Below are 23,194 nucleotides of genomic sequence, written 5' to 3'. Positions count from 1 at the left end.
TACTTCTATCTGTATAGCATGGATATGAATATAGATAATCATTTGTCCTCTAATACTAAGCTCCCTTGTGTTTGTTTGTCCTGGACATTTAAAAAGTGCTATTTTATAGATGGGGAATTAAAACAAAGAAAATCTAAACTCCATATTCAAATGGCCTGGATTGTAAGCAGTGCTTTTTATCTAATATTTTCTCCTGGCTTCTCTAAGCAGCCTCCTGCATGGTGCTTTACTAAATTTCAGTTGTTTCTCAGAAGCAGCCAACTCTCTCCTCTGACCAGTCATAGATACTTCATGCTGCCTGAATATAGCCTTGAGAGTCTCAAAAAAGGGGTTACAGTGAGTCTGACAAAAAAAGAAGCTTAAATCCACATATCAGCTCTTAGGTACTTCTCTGTCAACTTTCTGACCCTTCTCCATTGCAGCTCTAAAGGCCCTGGGCAGGAGGTAGTGGGCATTTACTGGAGTTATCCAAGTCTGTCCTCCTGCAAGTGTGTGGAGGAAAACCCTGGTCTAAAGGGTGAGGTATAACATTTCAGCTTGTAGATATTCTAGAAGATTCACAATGTGTGCATGTACATGAGAATAAATGAAGTCCTTCAGTTTTTCCCATCCCCTTCTCTTCATGTTCATTCCACCCCAGTAAGCAATCTGTTATCTTCTGGACTGACTTATTCCCCACATTTAGAAACTCTTTTCACACTTTTAAGTGAACGATGCTCTCTGAATACCAAACATATATTATGTACAATTAGACTTTCTAAATGTAAAGTTAGGGTAATAAAAAACTTGCCAGAATTAATATTGTGTTCTTAGTAAATAACCTATGTGTTTCTAAATGAAAGCAAATTCTAAAAAACCAACCAACCAACCAACCAAAAAAACCCCCAGATTCATTCCTCAGTGAAATTCTGTACAGTTCAGCAGATTCATAGGCAATGGGCACGGGTATTAGTTGCAGTGATTGCTTTTTTTTCTGAATAGAGAGGAAGTCTTTCCCTGTGCACAACAGCAGCAGATGTTAGATTTTGGGTGGTACTTTTGTATAGGTGTGCTAACCAACAGAAACTCACCAAAAGGTTTTCATTAGGAACTGAGTAGCTTCTATGAGCTTAAGTATTCTTAATATATTAAGAAAGTGCTAAACATATTACGTTTAACTATAATCAACTATTTTAGTATTTTTAAACTGTTTTTTTAATTGAAATTAAACTGAGATTTCTAATTAGATTTTGATCTTAGCTAAATTAAAATACAGTCAGGAGACTCATCCCAGATTTAAATTTACATTAAAGAGTAGTGGTTTGTTTTTTTTTTCTTTTTTTTTGTTTACTTGGTTGGTTGTTTTCCTGTCCTTGGAAAAACTACATAAATACTGGAAGGGGTTTTCTTGGGATCCATATTATAGCACAAGTCTCTGCATATTACTAATAAAAGGCTGTTGTAGAACATCCTTATTTGTGCTGTAAGCTCCATGAAGCAGAGGCAATCAGTATTTTGTGAAAATGAACCATATTATCCTCATTAAGAAAAGGACCAGCCTATCAGGTCTGCAACTATTACAAGCAGCAGAGGGAATTTCACACTGCTAAGCAGGAGCTTACCATTGATTTACAATTGTATCTTTTTATAAGCCAAAAGTATAGTGTGGTCTAGGATTTGATACAGTGCTAGACCAAGACTCAGATGTTTCGCTGAATTATTCATGATCTGAGGCAGATACACCTGCTCTCTGCTGCTTTTCTCACTTCTCATTCTGTGTAGGTCTCTTTTTCAATGGGGAAACTTTTTGGTACAACACCAAGCACCAAAAATCCTCAGTTTTAAGCAGAGATTCCAAAAAGTAATATCAACAATAAACAGCATCAACTATGCAGAGAAAATGGCTGCAAAATGCCATATAGAAAAACAATGTGGAAACAAATTAAGTTGAGATATTTAAGTTTCAGAAAATTTGATGACTCATTCTAATTGGACACACTAAACAAACTATATTCAAGGGATATTTCCCTGGCACACTCTAAAAGCCTCCCCCACCCCCCCACCCCCCTTTTTTAATATGAGAAATCTGGTTAATTAAATTTACTTACTAAACAGCTTGCTCTACAACACTAGAAAATGACAGATGTCTTTCATAAAATTAGTCATATTGTGGTAATTTTCCCCACTCCCCCAAACGTTTTAGGATTATGGGCATATTTTCTCCTAAAATTGCTAACGAATTCAATGCAAAAATGTTCTTAAAGGAAAGGTGTTCTATATGAAATGCAGAAAAGTTTTTTTTGTGACATTTTCTTGCTGCAACTTTTTGCTGTGGGCTGCTAGATGCTTGCAGAACTCAGTGTAATTTTAAAGGCTTATACTTGCAAAAGCCAATCATGTATTAATTCATTTGGTATTCATTGAGAGACCTTTAATCATGATGGATTAATTTATTATAAATGTGGATATAATACGTTATTTCATAATATCACCACTTTAATTTAGCAATTAAACAGTCTGTTATTATTTCAATCACTGCCCAGATATCTATCATGATACAATGTTTTGCTCCATGGTGAATTATTTTATAGTATGAATAGGACAATGGATTTTTTTTAACCTTTGGGGAAGCAGAAATAGACAATATAACACTTTGCCCTGGTATTCTCCTTTGTCTTACACTTGATTCATCCTAAATACTTAGAGCCAGCTAGTCAGAGGCTCGAAGTGATTACAGGTCTGATCCAAAGCTTGCTGAAGTCAATGCTGCACTCAGTGTCTTAGATCCTATTGTGAGTGAGAGGGGTGTAAATACTTAGCAAGAAAAGGAGGTGAGCAGGACAAAAATCAGGCAGGAACACCAATTAAGGGCAATCTGGGGTAACAGATAAAAATGGTCAGGTACAAGAAAATCTAACCTGTTATTTTGTGAAAGCTGAGTAAGACTATTAGTGCTAACCTGCACTCCTGCTTCCTTGACAGACAGAAACAGGGCTTTCCAAAGGGCCTGGGATAAGACAGTTATGCCCCATTCTTGAACTTCACTCATGTGCAATGCTTATGCCTTTTGACACTTTCAGCTCAGAAGAGGACTTGGGGTGCACATATAAAGATCGAATTTTGCCAATGTCAGATGTCAAAATGTTACAATATATGACATGGAATGACCCCAGAGGGAATCTGGCTCAGAGTATAATTTCCATAGTACAGATGTGGTAACTGAGAAGCTTGGAAAAGAGAAATCTTGCTTTGGTACCTACAGTAAGTGGGGAAGGGTACAAGGCAGAACACCTGGAAAACAATATTCTGCAGTTTCTCTTTGTTCTAACCACTTGGCCTCATTTCTTTGTCTAACACGTGCTGTTGTCATGTTTGAGTTCACACCACAGCAGTGTATAACTGTACCACTTGCCACAAATTCTGAAGCTTTGATTTTTGAGGGGGGAAAATGTGGTAGAAGTTGCCAAGTCTGTATCTCTAGCTGGGCTCTAGAGAACAAATTGATCTGTTACTTTGAGCTCATTTTTTACACTCCCTCTATTGACATTTAAGTAACTGATTCTTCTCCATCATTCTTAGCTGTCTTTTTTCCTTCCTGTCAAGAGCTTGCTAAATTAAGATTCAAAACCTAGGATAGTTTTCATATGAACCCAACAGGAGTCAATATGTTTACTTAGATAAATGGTTATTTTACAAGGTAGTGTAAAATGCATAATTTTCTGCAGTATATAAAGCCATGAAGCACAATCCATCATGAGTGATTCATTTAATCTCTGATGTATCAGCGGATGCCTTCTTCAAAGAGTGATCTGGAATAAGTGATTCACATTAGGAGATATGGGAAAAAGCTTCAGAGAGAGCAAATGAAGCATCAGAATCAAAATGATGATAATGTATACTCTATCTTTTGATAGAGATCACAAAATCCTGCAAAATCCCCCAGTGTATCCCTCTGTCTGTCCAGGATTCATTCCCTCAAGAGCATTTCCTTGCAACATTTGGACTGGATAACTAAGGTACCTACACTCAGAGATGATGAGTATTTTTATGGGCTTACAAATCTACTAGAACCAATGGGTTTAATCTCTCCTTGGCTACAGAATCAAAGCCAAGTTCTCTGCAGGTGTAAATGGGATCTGCTCCACTGCCTTAGGTTGAGTTTCACTCATTTACACCAATACAGAATTTGGCAATAAAGATGTTCAGATCAAAAGGTTCCAGTTGGCAAACAGAATGTGCAGAAAAGAATCTGTCTGGGTAAATACTCTGGAAAGACATCTTTTCTGTGGAGAAAAGACTTATTTTTCCTCAGCGGACTCTGATATTGATAAATCCAAATTATATTAAATTTTGGGGCATGTCTTCTGACCTTGCTAACTCTACACTGATCAGCTACAGAGGAAGCTTGCCAAAACCTTGTAAAAGGGAAGCACAGTGTTACAGTCTTCTATGTGAGTTTTCACACCATCATATTTTATTCATATTGTATGTTTACACTTTCCATTGACATAACACTTCTTGGTGATGTATATATGTATTTAATGAAGTCAGGATTGGAACATGTCCTGCCATAGCTGCTTGCAACACATGCACCAAAAGACACAGCATGTAAATGTGTTTGTATGATGCCACCTGCTGCATTGCCAGAAATTATTCTCACCTAAATTGGAGTTCCTGCAAATGCAATGAGGTTTTTTGCCATTATTATTTCAGAGACAAGTAAGAAAGATTTGTTTATTTGTTAATAATCATTTTGGGAAATATGGGAAGCAGTGAAATATCAAGACTCAATTAGAAAAATTATCTAAACTGACATTTCAAATGAACAGAATAACACAACTCCCACTCCCTCATCCTATCCCTCTCTGTTAAATGTACACAGCTGCCTTTTCCAAAAGGACAGCATTAGAATGTCTAAGCTTTCATATCTTGGATGCTTCCTCAGAATACAATTTGCTCCTGGACAAGGGCACAGTGGTGAGTATTCAGTGTGTTTATTTGGATGGGTACAGACGGTCCTGGTCTGAATGCCAGCTCCACTCCAGCAGCCCTCATCAGGTCTCATTAGCTGAGTACCAACAGCCAGACTTCTTTCCTTTAATGAAGGCAGAAAATTTTCTTGCCTCTGCCCACACCCCTTCAAGTAACAGGAGGATTCTCACCAGGGTTGCATCAGGTTAGATCAGATGTCTATCCAGCTCATTGTCCTTTCTCCACCAGTGGTCAATCGTGGATGTCTTGGGAAAGCTGTAATAGTAAAGCAAGCGCATAATGCTTCCCCATCCTCCAAAACTTCATGATTCAAGGATGTCCTGTAGATGTATCTGCACACTCAATTTCTGTTTGCAGATTAGGGATATACTTTTATATTTGAAAACATTTTACCTAATGTGTACGTTCACCTGCTAGCAGTAATTCCCACCTTCCTCTTTTCAGGTCTCTCAGGGTTGGTGAGGCATGAAACTGTACTCATCTGAAGTTCAAATTAGAGGAGGGGAGTATTCTGCAGAGGGTTGCCCCTTTGTTCTGTGTTTCTATTAATTATATCTATGCTAATAAAAAGTATCAAGGCCAGGGGTGTGGCTTGAGCACTATTGCCTGATCAGTATATTTGATCCCCTGGAATAGGGGAAATATAATCCCTTTTTTAAAAAGTGAAAAAAAAAAGACCCAAGGAACTACAAACCAGTCAATCTCACCTCTGTGTCCGGCAAGATAATGGAGCAGATCCTCCTGAAGGCTCTGCTTAGGCATGTGGATAATAATGGGATGACTGGTAACAGCCAACAGGGTTTTACTAAGGGTAAGTCCTGCCTGACTAATTTGGGGACCTTTTACAATGGGGTCACAGCCTTGGTGAACAAAGGCAGAGCAACAGGGATCATCTACCTGGACCTGTGCAAGGCATTCAACACTGTCCCACATGACATTCTGATCTCTAAACTGGAATGGTATGGATTCAATGGATGGAGCACTCGTTGGATAAGGAACTGGCTGGATGGTCACTCAGTGTCCAAATGGAGCTGTCTGATGAGTGGTGTTCCTCAAGGGTCAGTACTTGGACCAGTGCTGTTTAAGATCTCTGCTGGTGACGTGGGTAGTGGAACCAAATGCACCCTCAGCAAGTTTGCTGACAACACCAAATTGTGTGGTGAAATCAATACTCTGGAGGGGAGGGAAGGGATGTCATTCAGAGGGACCCTGAAAGACTTGAGAAGTTGGCTTGTGTAAACTGCATGCAGTTCAAAAAGGCCAAGTGCAAGGTTCTGCACCTGGGTCGAGGCAATCCCATGCATAAATAAAGGCTGGGAGGAGAAAGGATTGTGGACAGCCCTGAGAAGGATTTGAGGGTGGTAGTGAATCAGAAGCTCCCCATGAGCTGTCAGTGTGTGCCTGCAGCTCAGACCTAACAGTGTCCTGGGCTGCATCAAAAGAAGCACAGACAGGGGTCGAGGGAGGTGATTCTGCACCTCTGCTCTGCTCTTGTGAAACCCCACCTGGAGCTCTGTGTCCAGTTCTGGAGTCCCCAGCATAAGGAGGATGTGTCTAGATGAGAGTCATTAAAATGCTCAGAGGGCTGGAGCACCTCCCAGTGAAGACAGGCTAAAGGAGTTACGGTTGTTCATCCTGAAGAGGAGGCTCCAAGTTAACCTTATAGCAACCTTCCAATATTTGAAGGGGGCTACAAGAAAGCTGTGGTAGGGCTTTTTATATGAGAAGACAGGGGGAAATGGTTTCAAACTTGAAGAGGAAAGATTTAGGTTCAAGATTAAGAAAAAATTCTTCCCTGTGAGGGTGGTGAGATACTGGAACAGGTTGCTCAAGGAAGTTGTGGCTGCCCCATCCCTGGAAGTGTTCAAGGACAGGGTGAATGGGGGTGAATGGGTTGCCTTGAGCAACCTGATCTATTGGAAGGTGATCCTGCCCAAGCAAGGGAGTTGTAGCTGGATGATCTTTAAGGTGGTCCTTTCCAGCCCTAGCCATTCCATGATTTTGTGATCATCCATAGACTTGTAGTTGATGGGTTTGGGTTGTTCCAATGAACATCGTCCTTCACAATGTTCAAATTTGGCTTGAAGGACAGCAGGTACCAACAGCAAGGTTGGATTCTACAGCTTTGTCTGGGGTTGCAGGAAGTGTATGCAGATGAAGGTGAGCTGTGCCATGCCAACAGGCCTTGGGGCTATAGGGTGGATCTGGACTGTTTTATTCCATAGTACTGACAATTGTAGAGGCATGCCCATGAGTATGGTATTGATAAAGCAGGAACATCAATTGCTGTCCCCAGAACTTTTGAAACCACTTTTATTACCTTGTGGAGAACAAGATTTTCTGCCTAGAAAAATTAATTTTAAGTCAATGAATGAAGCTACATAAAGGAACTTGGAGGCATAGCAGCTCTTTTGAGTAAAAAAGTTCCTCAAACTTGCTTTGCAGCCTGTAAAAATTTGCTCCTTTTAAAATGTTTGCTTCCTGTCCTGCTTCAATGCCATTTAATTTTGTCATAATATATTTTGTGAAACTTCTGTAGAGATATACATTTATATGTGTTAAACCACTACTACGGGTCATAGATTATAATTTTTTGTTCTAGTGAAATCTTAGAAGACTAATTCATATGATTTTGCAAATCACACTTTTGTAAGACTTGCCTGAGGTTTTTAATAGCTTGAAGTACGAAGTTGATTTGAAATCATAGAAAAATAACTGCTTCTGTATGTTAGCACTGGTATTCAACCAAAGATAAGTTGGTGTACAAGAGTATAGTCTTTTAGTGTTGAAAGAGAAAGTCAAAAAAAAATTAAACTATGACAGTGTTTTTCTGGTTTATGATAGTCAGCATGTCTCCACTTACAAAAGGGGCTGGTTATCCTTACTCCAAATTATACAGCTTTTTGCTTAGATAAAGACATCAACTGATGATATTTCCATGTTTTTTTCCAAAAGTTGATATCTGGGCAGTAGATTATGAAATGTTCTAAAAGTCAAGAAAAATACCTCTGAAGAAAAGAGTATGCTGATAGATTATTACCTGATAGAAAATCACTTCATTTGTTTATTTGAACTCAGAATTTTCAAATTTGCTGGAAAGGAGAAACAGCCAGATCTTTGTGTGTCAGCAGTTAGAACTGGGAGACTTTCTAATACAGAGGTACAGTATACAACAATCTAAGGGTCTAATGCTCATATTATTTTTTCTATTGGTTACTGCATGTCTGAAAAAAACTTTGAACTACTGCATCCATACAAGCAAATCTGAAACCTCTAAAGCAGACAGCATGCTTTGCTGCAAGAGTACAGTTAATCTACACTGCAGCTTCACAGACAATGGTTACCCCGAGTGTAGGAATTTCTGACTAAAATTATTTTGTCTGTGTTATGCAAAAAGTTGTACGTGTCGGATCAGTAATTTCTATCATCCTTAAAGATTAGTCAGGCTCTAGAGACTATTATTTGCCATTCTGGGGCAGATTTTCAGTCAGCTTCAAGGGGTCATTCTGATTTATGTCAGCAGAAGGTCTGGCAAGCTTGTGTGTGTGGAATTTAAGTCATTCTCAAGAAAACAAAACCGAAATGAGCACTAACAAAAACCCTCTTCATTTTAATGTAGTTCTAATGTGAGTATAAACACACTTGTGTGCTTGAAACAAGATGGTTGGTAAGTTTATTAAAGTGTGTCTGTTTTTTTTCTGGGTTTATCCATAATTCATTTATTAATAAAGATTTCAGCTGTGGTGGAGTCTTTATCCTACCATAACAGGAGCTCCTGGCTTCATAACTCCACTGGAGCAACCCAAATGATGAATATGAGCTGAAGAATAGCAGCCAAATCCTTCTAGGCTTTGTATATTTGTGCTTGCCAGAAAAATCATGGCCAGTTGAAGGAGCAGGAGATGGAAAGTAGCCACCTCTGTTTTGGCATTTCTCAAAGTCCACCGAGGCAGCTATACAAGTCTTTCAGACTTGGACCTACATAAGTACATTCTGAAACTTGGTACAGGAACTGGGGGGCAGCAGAGACTGTTTATTTATGAGCTACTTAGCAGTCCCTGATGCAGCAGCTGCCATGATGCATAGCCTCAATGCAGCTTATTCATACTCCTGGCAAGAACTATCCTCATGGGGAGCTGCGCTTTTGGATGTTTCTGGCTGGAATACGAGCATACTTTACTGCTTCTCTTGCAGAGTATGAGTCTATTCACTCTGGGGGCAGTTTTAGCATCTGGCCCTATGCCTGGACATCATTACTATTGGGCACTTATACTGAACACAATCATGCTGACCAAAGTCTGTACAGAAAAGATTACATTCTCCCAAACCAATATTTTCAATTTGGCCCTCATGCTTCTGACAGCAGGAAACTTTTGGAAACACCATAGGCTGTGTTTGCTGCAAACAGCATTACCTGAAAAACTTGGTGGCTATCACAGGTTTCATGAAAGTAAGATAGTGCAGAAATACTGTACCCTCTAGTTAAACTGGATGAGCCGAAGAGAAGCAGTTAAATAATAATATATGCTCCACATGGCACAAAAGCTCAAACTGCCTTCAAGTAACTCTTCCAAGAAAGCACCTGGTTGAAGAGTTTGGGGCAAAAAGACAGAATTTATTGTACCTGCAGAGAATAATATTTTCCTGCTCATACCATGAACAGTTTTACTTTTTATAAATTTAAAAAGGCTTTACTACTTAGAAATGGGACTGAGAGTAAGACAGTAACATGACATGCAAGTGTACCCTGAATCTAAAACGGGAAGGAGCTCTGAGTTTCCAGCTGCAAGTATTCCTATTCATATCACAGTTGCAGTAAAGTGTTTTGCTATATCCATGCATAAAGAAGTATAAAGCAGCTAAAAAATTTTGGGTACAAACCTGAATATCACCACATTTATAGCCTTGGATTTTCCAGAAACTGTACTTAGTTGCTTGGCAGAGGGAATTGGCTGAAAAAAAAATATGATACTCCAGCAACAAAACCTATACTTACTTGCTTGGTGAACTTAAAGCATTTGTGTGGTTCCAGTGGCTTCTATGGGACCGTTCCTATACTATAATCCTAAGCACATAATTAAAGGCTTTATTGGATCAGTGCCTGAACAACCACTGCTGATTTCTTTTGAATACACATTATGTTAGGGACCAATTGTAAGCTCATTAAAATGAACAGAAAGGATCCAGCAGACATTGGATCAAGCCTCATCTCAGCACTTTCATTAGAGAAACATTGTCTCTTGTTTAGTCTTTTGCAGGTCACTGAGTTCCCAGACTTTGAGTCATTGATTACATTGTATTATCAAGGAAGTTAGAGATTTGCCATCAACTTAAGTGAGTACAGGATAGGGCACAAGGAAATAAAGAGCAAAATCATGTATAATGTGCTATTCCAGGTACTGAGTACTTAAAAAGCAAGCAAGAAGCAGGCATGCCCATGAATTCCTACTCACAGAGGAGCCCCTTTTTTAGGGCACTGTGTGTGCCATGTGATGTGTGTGATAATGTACATTACATTTCTTTGGAACAGCTTGGGATACAACTTTTACCCTCCCTCCCCTTCCCTCAATGCCCAGACTAATAAATCTCCCATTTGTCTCACCTGTAGTTACAATAAAGCTGTTCTCAGCAGTGTTAACATCTGCCATGGTCATTCTTCTGGGGTGAGAAAAGCAGAACATTTTCATTGCTTGTTCATTAGTGAACAGTAGTTAAGTAAAGCTGTCACTTGTGTCTAATTATGGGTGAGGATTTTACAGCACAGTCTCCTTCCTAATGCTAAACTGACATGGCCAAGCCCCATTTTATAGTCATTCCCAGATTCTTTGCAGCCATATTTAAAATCCTTATGCTCAGAGATGGCAGGTGCCATGTGTTTTCACAGCTACATTAACAAATGCAATTTTGTGGCAACTTGACCATGCCAGTGAAGCAGTAAATTTCTGTAATCTCTATGGTTAAGAATGTCACACAGGACTTTGCAGGACATATGTAAACCCATTAATACGGGAGTGCACAGAAGATAAAATATCTTTACAGCAAGAGCCAAAAAAAAAAAAAAAAAAAAAAAAGGAGAAAAGTTGAGGGATTTTTTTGCTGCTGGAGCAATGAAATGTTTCAGAGGAAAATGCTAAAACAGAAAAAAAAAGCTTTACTGAGCTCACTCAGCCTATTTTACTTTTCAAATGACTGCCACCAATTTAGGTGAGAGGGGATAATTTGACTTACACAAATGCTAACATAGGCTTATCCCCTAGCATAACTGCATAACTGGGATGCTAAACTTTATAAATCTCTTTTCCAAACCCTTACTCCCTGTTACAGTATACTTACACTAGGATAATTGTTCTCACAATTCTTTTTGGTGTCTTAGGGAGATGGCAGCCAAACCTTTCCTAGTTCCTAGCATGCACAAGTCACAGAGGTGTATCTGAACACCAGTCCTTAGCTGTTTTGCTCACAAAACCTCCATTTACCAGCATGAGCTTTACTGTTGGAACTGAGTCACTTTGGCATTACTCAGGCTTCATAAAGACCACTCAGCTTCAGCATCTCAGCCACCATTGCATCATTCAACACATTTCAGAGCCAGAGGGTTTGCCCAGAAGGAGATCATTGACTTGCTCTGCTTTGGAAAGGGATCTATGCTGAAAAATGGCTCTAATACCACTTTATCTCCTTCCCAGCTCTTCACCAAACTCTACAGGACTCCACAGCTGGTCTCAGGGGTACTGCTGTCAGAGGACAGTTTTACAGATGGAGGTAGAGCCAGGATTTGGTTTCCAGTCTCCTGCAGATCCCAGAATAACTGCTAGATTTTGCAACAGGTATCTCCATTATCAGCAGCAGCCAGATGAAACCCAGCAGTTATATACTGTACAAATTCATGCATTATTGTTTTTCTGACCTGTAAGTCATTTCAGTAGAGATTTCCCAGGTTCCCTGTAAAATCATATGAGCTATAGATTTTTTTCTTTCTTTAAAAAAGAAAGATGTGATTCCAGCATAATCACTGCAGTCCAGGGACTGGATCTTCTGGAAAGTAAGGAAAACAGCCTGCTAAGAGTGCAGTACTAGCCAGGCAAAGGATTGCATTATAGATTGCTCACAGACTTCTCCAGCAGAAACCACTCCCGTGGGTTTTACCATGGGGTTTGAGCAAAACTCCTAAAGAACACAGATCAAACAAGAAAACATCTTTGACTGCTTATGGTTTGTTGTGAGACAGAAGGGTTTTTAAAGTTACTCTTAGCAGCTCCTTCAGTCTCTTAAGACTTCACACAAGCAAGCAAGGTTGGGAGAGCAGCTCACACACTTCTACACTCTGTGTGGCTGCACTGAAGCCAAAAAGGCGATTCACAGAGTGGCCCTTTGAAGTCTGTGGAGTTTTGTCATTGATTTTGAGAGGCCCAGGATTTAATTCGCAGTGTGTAAGGTTAAGCATGTGTGTAAGACCTGCAGGATCAAAGCTGAGATGTGTAAACCTGTTCAGCAAGAGTACCCAGCCTTCAATGTCCTGTGAATGTGGTCTCTCTCACTGCGTGTCGCTGGGTAGGCTGCTATTGCTCTTCACTCAAGTGTGAAAGATTCATTTAGTATGCAGATGTCCTTCATAATTGTCAGTGACTTAGGATACAGCAAAAGAAAGGCGTTAGTACAGCCACTTCTGAATGGAGAGCCTATGGAAAACATTGACTACATCAGATTGATAAAAAGCCACTATTAATCTACATGTCTTCCTGTTGTTATCAAAAATGCAGGCAACAGGCTCTCTGGTTTGCACAGTGGCAGTGGCTTGTACAGTGCTTACGAATTAACCACTGAAAATAGCAAATGTAAAAATGTGTTACACAAATCCTGTGTTCAGAGGTTTTTTATTATCCGAGCAGTTCTATGTCATATTAACGTTTTCTGAATGCTTCCAAATCTGGCTGCTGTCCTTACTGAATAAAGACTGTTTCTTCAAAGTATTGCAGAACTCTGTTCTCAATCATATGTGAAGTTCAATGACTTTCTATTTAAATGGATGATAAAATCCAGTTTCTCAAACCAAACCCACACTTAATCTTTGGGAAATTAAATCCTAAAGGCGATCATGTTTGTCTAATGTATAATGTGCCCATATTGCTGAATGTCTTAGCTATCTAGTGTGGTTTTATGTCTCTAACAGCAATGCTGTGTATTTATCTATGTATTATTGGTTATTTATATGCCAACATGTTTACTTCTGAAAGAATTCAAATTTTTCTTGAAGCCTGACTGATGTTGGTTATGGTCATCTTTTAGTACCTTTTCTGTGAGACTTTATGAACTAGGCTGCTCCAGCCCTGGGTTCCTCTGCTCCTTTCAACCCTCTGTTCAAATGGGCTGTGACCCTACCAGCATCACCCACGAGCCCTCATGTCATGTACTGGGACACACAGGCAAATGCTGTGGACAATCACAGGGCCAATGGGAAGCCACTGGCCCCCTCAGATGGCCAGGTGAGACACAGAGGTGAGATACACTTAGGTGAACTTTTGGAAGCCAGGGATCTCTCTGCAGCAGGCATTTTTAGCACTATATATGCAGCCTTATCTGTGTAACTTTAGGAATTCAAATAGTTTTCCTGGAAGCTTTCTAATCACATAACTTCCTCTGGGTGAGGGAACTTACATGAGGAGCATCAACTCATTAAAATGCTGGTGCCTAAATTAAGCAGACTTCCTCATCTTCATAGACTTTCCTGACTTTCAGGTTTTTTAAAGCATTGTGGTGTAGTTTTTCAAAACCGCTGGCCTGCAAAGTAGAACAAATAAACTAATCACAGCATCTCCTAGATCATTTCAACCGAATAAAAAGTAACCCTGAGGAAGAAGATTATTGTACATTAGGGACACTGCCTGCTGTGCACTTGTGACTTCATCCCACTTACAGCCTTTGAGGACTAAAGAAATATGTGGGTAATATTACCCTGTCTATGAACTCCAGTCCTAATTTCACTATGATTAGCCCAGTTTAAGCCCATTGCCGAATACATGAGGCTTGGTAAGTCAACAGAGCTATGACTGTTTTTCAAAGTATGTAATTTATAGAGTTTTAAGCCCTTTGTCTTCATAAAGCAGTTACAAGAGAAGCCAAACAGATGATGAAAGGTGTCTACATTATGCAATGAAATAATATGGTTAATTAAGAAAATTTGAGGAGAGGACATAGTTAAATGATATGAGCCTTGAATGTGATGTTCTTCACTGGGATTCAGATGTTTAAAATAGGTCAGATAAATCAGAAGAATCTACTTGTTTCCTTTGACTGTACTGGGACCCCAAGGCAGTTTGCTCAGATGTAGGAATCTAAAGTGTAAGTATCTACATTTCAATGAGATGAATCCTACCTCTGGTGTCCAAATGTCATGGACAGAAAGCAGACACTTTTATGGGAGATACAGAAAAAGATGGAAAAAAACCACATTAAAAAGCATCAATATGCAGAACTTTGGGCTTGCTCCTAGTTTGTTACCTTCACCAAGGAACACGATAGTGTCTTCAACAACAGGAGCAGGAAAGATGTGGCTCCAAAGGCACATTAGCCTTTTGGTGAAAGTGAAGTTACCCTCACAGGCTACAGGGCATGGAAAGCAACCAAGGAAAACTTTGTGTGATAATTATAGTCTAGCACTGATCTCTCTTTGCTTTCAACTTTACTTCATTCTTGCTACTATTTTACAGTTTAACCTAATAGGATAAAATATTTATATTCTTACTTCATATCTAGTAACCTGATAAATGCTATGTGCTTCTGGAAATGATCAAAGTAATTAGGAGGTATTAGATTACTTTTAGAGTTTCCTATACCTTACATGGGATTAGGAGTCCTAAGGAGTTCACAGCAAACCATGAACACAACACCAGAAGATGAAGGAGATGTGACTGACAGACAGGCTTGTGTAAGGAGTGTGTCATGACAAGTGTTGGCCCAATCTGTTATCAATCAGCCAGTGGTGGAGGACCAGAGACTTGGGACCACTCTGAGCCAGGTGCAGCTGTCTTGCTTCATTTGGTGATGTAGGGCTTTAGGAATGGCTCTTGCTGAAAGAAGACCATAGCTAATTTGTTAAATCAAATGGAAACGCAGCAAGCGCCTTGTAATGCCATAAATTATTTGCAGTTAGAAGAGAAATGTAAAAGTCTTTTATTACAAGAATGAAAAAAACCAATCCTCAGAGGCTAAAATCTTAGCATTTTGTCATGACTCTTCCATACTTCAATGCAGCTGACCAGAAATGTAATGCTAATAAATAATCCCAGTCAGGGAAAAACGTGCTATGGCATGTTCTTAAGTAGTTTTGCAGAGTCCTGAGAAAAGTCTGAAAATCTGGCCTCTCTCAAGAGAAAGAAGCTGATGAAATCCCATCATTATTGCCCATGGCAGTTCTGGGATTTGCCCTGCTTCTACCTGCTGCATGCAACTCAGACTTGCAGTGACTTTTTATGGAGAGGTGGAGATGTAAAAGGAATAGAATTATGCCAGCTTTTCCCTGTGAAGAAAATTCATAGCTATGTTATCAAAGTTTCTAATTATAAATTTTCTTTAATATTTTATTAATAGGAGGGGAGGGAAGATGTCAAAACTTATGACATTTCACAAGTAAGATTATGGGTTGATTTCTGATTGGATGAGAGATCCCTAATAAAAAAGCTCATAATTTTATATACATTCCTCTAGTGATGATAGAAATTCTTTGTATATAATAGCACCATTTCTATTCAGGAATCTTGTTAACAGTTGTAAACTCAGATTATCATTTTTATTAGCCTAGTGTTTTTCTTATTTCTGTGTTACTGACAGGAAATTACAGCAAATTGTTTTCTGTCTTGCTTTTTTTTTTGGTTTTGTTTGGGTTTGTTTTTGTTTTTTTGTTAAAATGAAAGCAATTCCATTCAACTAGAAATTTCTAAGCACTGGGTAGGAGACAGTATTTCTAGAAGCCAACAGCAATTTGAAATACACAGGTTAATTAAAAAATACATATATTTAAAGACTAAATTCAAAGAGAAGGTAGACTGGTGGATTGGATTAAAGAGGTGTGGGGCTTTTTATCCTTTTAATTTCAGGAACAAATTGTTGTAACCAAACTCAGCACCTAAATTTGGCTGTACTATATTTCCATGTTTCTTAACAGTAATTTTGACATCACTTCCATGTCTGATTACTCCTGGCTTCATTCCTGCTTTACTCCATGCAGCTTACCCATTACTAAGATGCCCACCATGAGCAGTGGGAATCAACCACTATGGACTTCTCATGGTTTTGGGTGATTAGGAAACTCAAATGAGAGTATAGGTAGTTGTTTCACCCCATTAGGCCACTTGAGCTTTGTAAAAGCACAGTTTCTAGGAGAATGTGAGACTTTAGCTGCATAATTTACTGTCAACAGCCTACAGTTTATTCATATTACATCAGATACGCTTCTAACTGTCAGTTGATACTGAGTGAATAAAAACTTATTTCCATAACAAGAACACTGAATTCATTCCTTTTCTTCTCTGGCAATAAATGGATGGGAGTTTAGGATTACAAGGGACAAAGCCTAATTTTCTTGGCCTTGCAGACCTTGATGTTGGGATGGGGGGAGGCAAGTTGTCAGGGCAAAAGCAAGATGTGGGAGATACAATGACCTTGTTTCACAAGGCACCATCATTTTCTACCCAAGTAAAGTAAACCTCCAGAAAAGAATTGCAGTGTTTGAAATTGAGGCTGAAACAGAGTGATGAGCTCCTGCAAGTACAGCTCCTTTAACCCTGTGCCCTAACAAAGTTACTGTGAAAGAATGTGATTTTCCATATGGCGCTGGCACATCTTCTCCTTCTCACTGGGGACATGCAAAGGAGCCTGTCTTTAATCCCTGACTGCACCTCATCACCCCTCTCCTTGAACAATTTCACCCCTGTGATCATATTATGCATTTGGCAAAACAGACCTTAGAGTCTGGAAAATTTGATGTATCAATCTAGATATGATTTATTGTGAGGCATAATTTTTGTGGGCTTTTTCATGTTAAGGAAAACAGCTTTCAAGGAATTAGAGGACTGAATCACATCAGCTTTCTTACTTCATTAGATTTCTTTGAAATATCTTATACTATGTTCAAAAAGTTTCCCTCAGAATGTCTACAGACCTGTGAACAACTAACTATAAGGTTAGTATTTTTCATGCAGTCTATTAAGAATACTTCAGCATTCATATCATACCTACATGATCTAGTTTTAAGTGTAACAACAGCTATTGCAGTAACAATAGAAAAACTGTAGGAAAAGAGAGTTCAGCAGTCGTAAGATCCAGTTCTGATACTGTTCAGTAATTTCTTCTCTAATACATGATAAGCTCAATCTTCCTGTTGATTTTAGTAGGTGCTGTGCCATATAACACTTGGCAGAATTACATTCAGAAAGCTTGAGAAAAACCTGTTACCTTTCAAGATTTATAAGGATAAACACAAAGCAAAAACCAAACCAAAACAAACTCATGTTCTAAAATATATTAATAATACTAATAATAAAGCTAGAAATCAGACCTTGGAAAGCAGGGGACTTGCAAGGCAGGAGCTGCAACCTGTATAATACAGATCTGATTGTATCTGACAGGCTTTTATTCACAGGAAACTATCCACAGCATCAAACTCATTCTTTACAAAAGCAATGCTTTGTATTTAATCTTAAACTTTGTCAGATTCTTGCAATTAGGTACTGCAATGATATGATGAGATATGAAGTGGAACATCCCCCTTTCTCCAGAAGCACAATGCAAGGGAGAGAAAGAACTTTACCCGGCGCTGGACAACAATAAATCCTGGAAAAAACTGACCCCACTCCATGCAAACTGAAAATATTTATTTATTTTTTTAAAAAAGTTTCAGTGTTGCACTTTCCTACCTAGTAAACAGCCGAACAGCAGAATGATAACCAAGACCATCTCCTCCACCCCCATCTCCACCCCCGCCGTATCAGCGCTTCAAACAGCATTCACGAAACAAAAATCACACAGACACAGAACCCCCAACTCAAGTATCTTTTCTGATAGGTGCATGGAACAGTAACCAAAAAACAATCAGGTCCTCATTGTCATAGTGCGACAATCACAGAATCGCTTCTGTTGAGCAAATAGTCAATTCAGAGAGAAAAGCATCATGAGGACAGACACGAAGGCTGTTATTATCCATTTTAAGTAATAGGAGAAGGTCACATATCAAGCAGTTACACCTTTTCATTATATCCTAACCCTCCACAGCAGGGGAACCACACTTATGACTGCGTTAGATATACAAAAGCTTTCGGCTCCAAAAAAGGAAAAGAAAAGATGGGGAAGGGAAAAATAATAAATAAATTCATCTTACCAGCACGTTGCAGCACCAACTTGCTTGAAGGAATGTTGCCTTTACAGGTTTCTCTTTTAATTATCCTGAAAACAGAAGGGAGAGAAAAAAAAAAAAGAAGACGACGAAGCAGGGTTGTTAAATTAGTGTGTGCTAGAATCTTTTCAGTTTGTCGCAGAGTAGAAAAATACCAAAAAGAAAAAAAAAAGCACGCAAAGAGAAAAAAAAAAAAAAGGAAAAAAGAAAGCTCAGTAATTTAAATTTGCTGTCAGTTCAGGCAGCATCGCTCTGTCCGCCCCTCTTCCCACTGGGTTCTACTACCTGCAGGGCTGCAACTGACAGCTACTGTGCAAACAAAAAAAAAGGCAAAAAGCATGCTGGGACCATGCTGTCTGCTGTCTGAGTCTCTCTCCACTTCTGATGACTGAAAATCATTAGTGGAAAGGTTCTGTTGTTGTTTGCTGGGATTTTTAAGTTGGGTTCTTTGCAATGAATTTAATTTATTTTTAATTGATACAACGCAGCACGTGACAGAAACTGCTGGTTGTGTTTCTCAGCTCTCCTCAGAATGGAAACGAACCTGAACAGATTGATTTTAATAGTATGGTGTATGTAGAACAGACCCAGACGTTTACCATGCTGTACTTTAGAAGCATGTGTTCAGCCCTTCCTCTAACACTGTGTACAAAAACACTGGGTTGAATGGAAAGTCAGGAAAGCTTTTCAGCAGAAAGCAGCTAAAACTCTGGCACTCAGAAAAGTTGCTAATATTGTTTTTGCTTGGCTTTTAAGTTTTCCTTCCAAACTTTTTCAAATAATTTTGGTGAACAAAAAACTAGTTCAAGTTGAAGGCATAACAAACAACTGTCACCGCATTCATTTAGAAGGGGTGAATGAACCATCACAGTGCATAAAAGACAATGTTTTTAACCAGATGTTTAAAACTAGTTTTAAAGGTCTGTGCTGGTGACTATTAGCAGACTGCATACATCATATGACCGTGAAATATTTGAAGAAAATGAACAAGAAAAACAAGTACAAAAGCTATAAATGCCTTTTAATGGCTATTTTAATTGTTGCTAACAGGCTTTTAGCAACAGGGCTAAAATCATCCTTCCAAAACAAAGAGAAGCATAATCTATAACTTCTAACTACAAATGTGTTCAACAAAATACGGTTCCCACCTAATTATAAAATAAAATTAAAAGAGTGAAATGAGGCTTTTCCTTAATACGTTAGTAGTAATTGCTTGGATCATGCCACAGTAAATATGCAACATTTGTATTCAGTTATTGCTCTACTTATGTGTGTAACCATAAAATAAAAAGCTGAAATGTTTAAACTTAATTAAATTAATCTCTGCTTTACTAGAAGTTTGCCATTTACACAGAGACACATCGGTGCTGAACAAGCCTGCCATAGACAATTGGCTTCTAAATAGATATTTAAAAACTCTGTAGAAACTAATTGCTACTATGCTTGCATGGCTTCTACTACCTTTACTCACTGAAGTAGCTCTGATGGGATAATCTCTACCACCAGGAGCTGCATCAAAGGGCTCAGGGTGTATGCTGTGCCCTACAACCCTTGCAAAGCTCCTGTTAATGGATGGGCAGCCATGATAAAGTAGCCCAACATTCAAGCTGATTTTCTTCTCTTCTCCAGACCCTTTCAACAGGAAGGGTCTGGAGGCATTTCTACAGATGGTAGAAATCTCCCACCATTCCAGAGTTAAACTTTAAATTGTCATGGCTGAGAACCATCTCTTCACAAAGTTCACCAAGATCTCTTAGCAGATTTATGTTGTCTACAAGTATTTTTGCTATGTCCTGTCAGGTCAGTCAGTATAGAGGTAAAAGACAGCCCAGGGTGTTGTCTTCAAAATGGAAACACAGATATGTAAGAACAGTGAACATAATTAAGAAGAGATGAAATGGCAGATTAGATTCCCCAGTTACTCACGACAAACATGCAGCATTTTCCCACTAGAATATGCCCTCATTTTGCACTTTTGTGGCTTTAAAGCACTATTTTTGTGATACTAAAATGTTTTATCACTTATTTTCATCCAAATTCAATGTATCCTGACTTTCTTTCTTTTGTTTTAACGACAAGATCTTCCTGGTTTTTGCTACTTTTTAAGAAGAAATAAAAAGGTAAACAATAGAGGAAAATGTTCTTGATGTTTTAACAGAATTTGATTCTTATTTTGATATCTCCACATAAACACACATGCTGGATTTCAAAATTTTGTTAAATCCATCTAACTTATTATCCTTCTGTATCTCTTTGTAAAGTCAAGGGTGGCCTCTTTTTAATGCACTTGGCCTTTTAAGCCAGGCACTCAGACCTTCAAAAGACAAATAATTGAACTTTGCCTTTAATGGAAGACAGTAGTGCACAAATAACAAAACCTAAAAAAAATCGATTTAGCAAGGAAATACAGTCAAGAAGGCAATTTGACTAATTGGTTGAGAAAATGCACAGGAGCTCATAAAACCAAACATTTATAGAAACTCCTTACTGTGCTATTAACTTGAATTATAAATAGTGGCAAAGTAAGCTGTTAATATCAACCTTTTCTCCTGCTATATAGGACACTAGAAAACACAGGAACAAACATCGAGGTGTTTATAAGAGCAGAGTCTGACTCAAGTCAGTGGATGCTTCCTTCATTTTAGGGGTTTAGTGATGTTTTATGCCATGGTTATCCATTCATTGTCTGTTAAAATCTAATTTTGATTAAGGGTCATAGGTCTTGCACTGGAGAAGCAAGCTGGGTACTATGGGAAAGTTAGTACCTTCTTTGTGGTTCCATAGTCAGTTTTTAATGAATCAGTTAAATTAAAGAAGCAGTAATTAATGGAGTTTTCCTACTATATAATGCAACAGAAAGTGTCTAATTAACCTTTGCACCCTTAACAAAACACCATGGAGTGAAGCATTTTTCTGGTCTTGCTTTAGTTAGCACAAATTTTCTTTTAAATTTAGAACTCATAGTGAATTTTTTTTAATTTTTTTGGTGTGTTTGTGTTTTGTTTTTCCCCATAAATTTTCATGTCATTGAGAATCAAGGATTATCTCCCATACACACTGAAAACATCTTGCAAATTTCCATTGTGGTTTTTTTTTAAAAAAAAACCCCAACACACCAAATCTTCAAAATCCTTTTTTTTTTTGCACTAAGTCTAAATAAACCCTGACGTACTGTAATGGGAGAAATGTTGAAGAAGGATGTTTATCTCAGGATGAGATTAGTCCCAATAATCAACACTTGTAAACATGACAGACACCAAACAGCACCGGAAAGATCCCTTTCCTTCCCTTGCAAAGTCTTTCCCTATAGTCAGATCCATCTGAATGGTTTTGATTCAAATGAGTCAATTCCTCTTCAGTCGTGCCCCTGAGAAGCAAAGGAGATCCCTCCTATGCAAAGAGAATTTAGAGAAGGAATTAATTATATGGATAAAATAGAAATACAATTTCATGTAAACAGCCAGCTCCGTTATTATAGGGAGACTTGGGAATAAAGATGGCCCGTGTAGCCAGCTATGACTTTCAGTAGTCAGACATTTTCAGATTTACAGTGTGTATTATTTCTGTAGAAGTAACACCCATCCTTTGGTGACTTCATGTACCGTAATTCTTTGTGTACAAGGGAAGAGTTCTGTTACACTAATTGCTTCCTCCTGCAGCTTTAAATTGAGGGCTGCTTTTTCATACATTTAATTGCTTTCCCCTACAGCTCCCAACAAGAAGGTAGTTGAAGGTGGCTTCTAAACAAAGATGTACAGTACTTAAAAACCCTTCTAAAGAGAGCTTTTTTGTACAACACCTGCTGTTAATGGAGTACTTTGTGTACAGGTCTGTGTAGTCTTTGAATCCATTGCGTTATTTCAGAAGTAGTGTGTTGTTGGAGGATTTTTACATCTGATATGGTGACCTATATATGTTAATTACCCTGTGCTGGTAAAAAAATCCACCAGGAGACCCTCTCTTCTTCCAGCAAAATCCAGCCCATAGAAGTGGGCTAGTAAATAAAAAGTAAGACTGAAAACTTCTGATTGCTTTGTGGATAACAATCACTTAATATTACTTGTTTTTTCAAGATGAGAAAAATGGAATGTTACAGATTCCATTAAAATAGCATAATTTTATAATATGTAGTTTTGCTTTAAAAAATTTCTTGCTGAGGAATAAAAAATTCTGTGGGTTATGTGATTTAATAAATGACAGTTACACATCTTAGCTCTTCCCTCTTGCTTTGCCTGTGGTTGAAGTAATTTTTCATACCTATGTTGCTGTCCCCTTGGTACATCCTGTTGTCTTGCAATCAAAGGGGGCTAACGAAAAAAAAATCTCTACAGAACTTGGTGCTTTGATAAAATAATCCATCCTTGAATGTTAGCCTTCTAAATGCTTGTATCGTAAGAACAGTTTGATGTTTGGTTGCATTCAGTGGGATGTTAACTGATGGTTTGATGGAAACTTCTGGACATAGATAATATGGATAAAACTGGACATAGTTAAGCAGAGAAAGAAAATTGCTCAGCAGTTTGTAATGTTGCAATAGCAGCCTTGGCTTGAGGTGAAAAGAGATGTTTTTCATGCTCGTATAAATAGGAGAAGGGGAGACCAACATTAGGTTCAGGTGTTCATAACAGACTGAAAAGGAAATTTTGAATTTTATGAAATTTTCTTCTTAACAGCCTCAGAACAGAAATACACTTATTACTTCTCTCAGGCAGTATCTGGACACTTCACAGTGCTCCGGATCAGAAGAGTAAAAGAATAAGTCAGCTACTATGGCCATTATGAGAAGGTCAGCACCAACATTATAGGAGCTACCTATCATGTGTTTAGGAACTGCTA

The 23,194-nt window shown here is 38.5% G+C and overlaps 1 protein-coding gene across 1 annotated transcript in view; it reads right to left on the bottom strand.

Annotated features, from left to right (window-relative positions):
• CELF2 (CUGBP Elav-like family member 2) overlaps nucleotides 1-18,531 on the bottom strand; it is a 548,689-nt gene extending 530,158 nt beyond the window's left edge. Inside the window, exon 1 of the mRNA XM_030469342.1 lies at nucleotides 18,344-18,531. The gene's annotated coding sequence lies outside the window, so the exon portion shown is untranslated. The remainder of the gene's footprint in view (nucleotides 1-18,343) is intronic.
• Nucleotides 18,532-23,194: the final 4,663 nt, after the last annotated feature.

The sequence above is a fragment of the Calypte anna genome, chromosome 1, assembly GCF_003957555.1.
Source record: "Calypte anna isolate BGI_N300 chromosome 1, bCalAnn1_v1.p, whole genome shotgun sequence".
NCBI classification, from domain to species: Eukaryota; Metazoa; Chordata; class Aves; order Apodiformes; family Trochilidae; genus Calypte; species Calypte anna.
The sequence above is the reverse complement of the archived record's forward strand: the minus strand, read 5'-3'. Positions and strand labels throughout refer to the sequence as shown.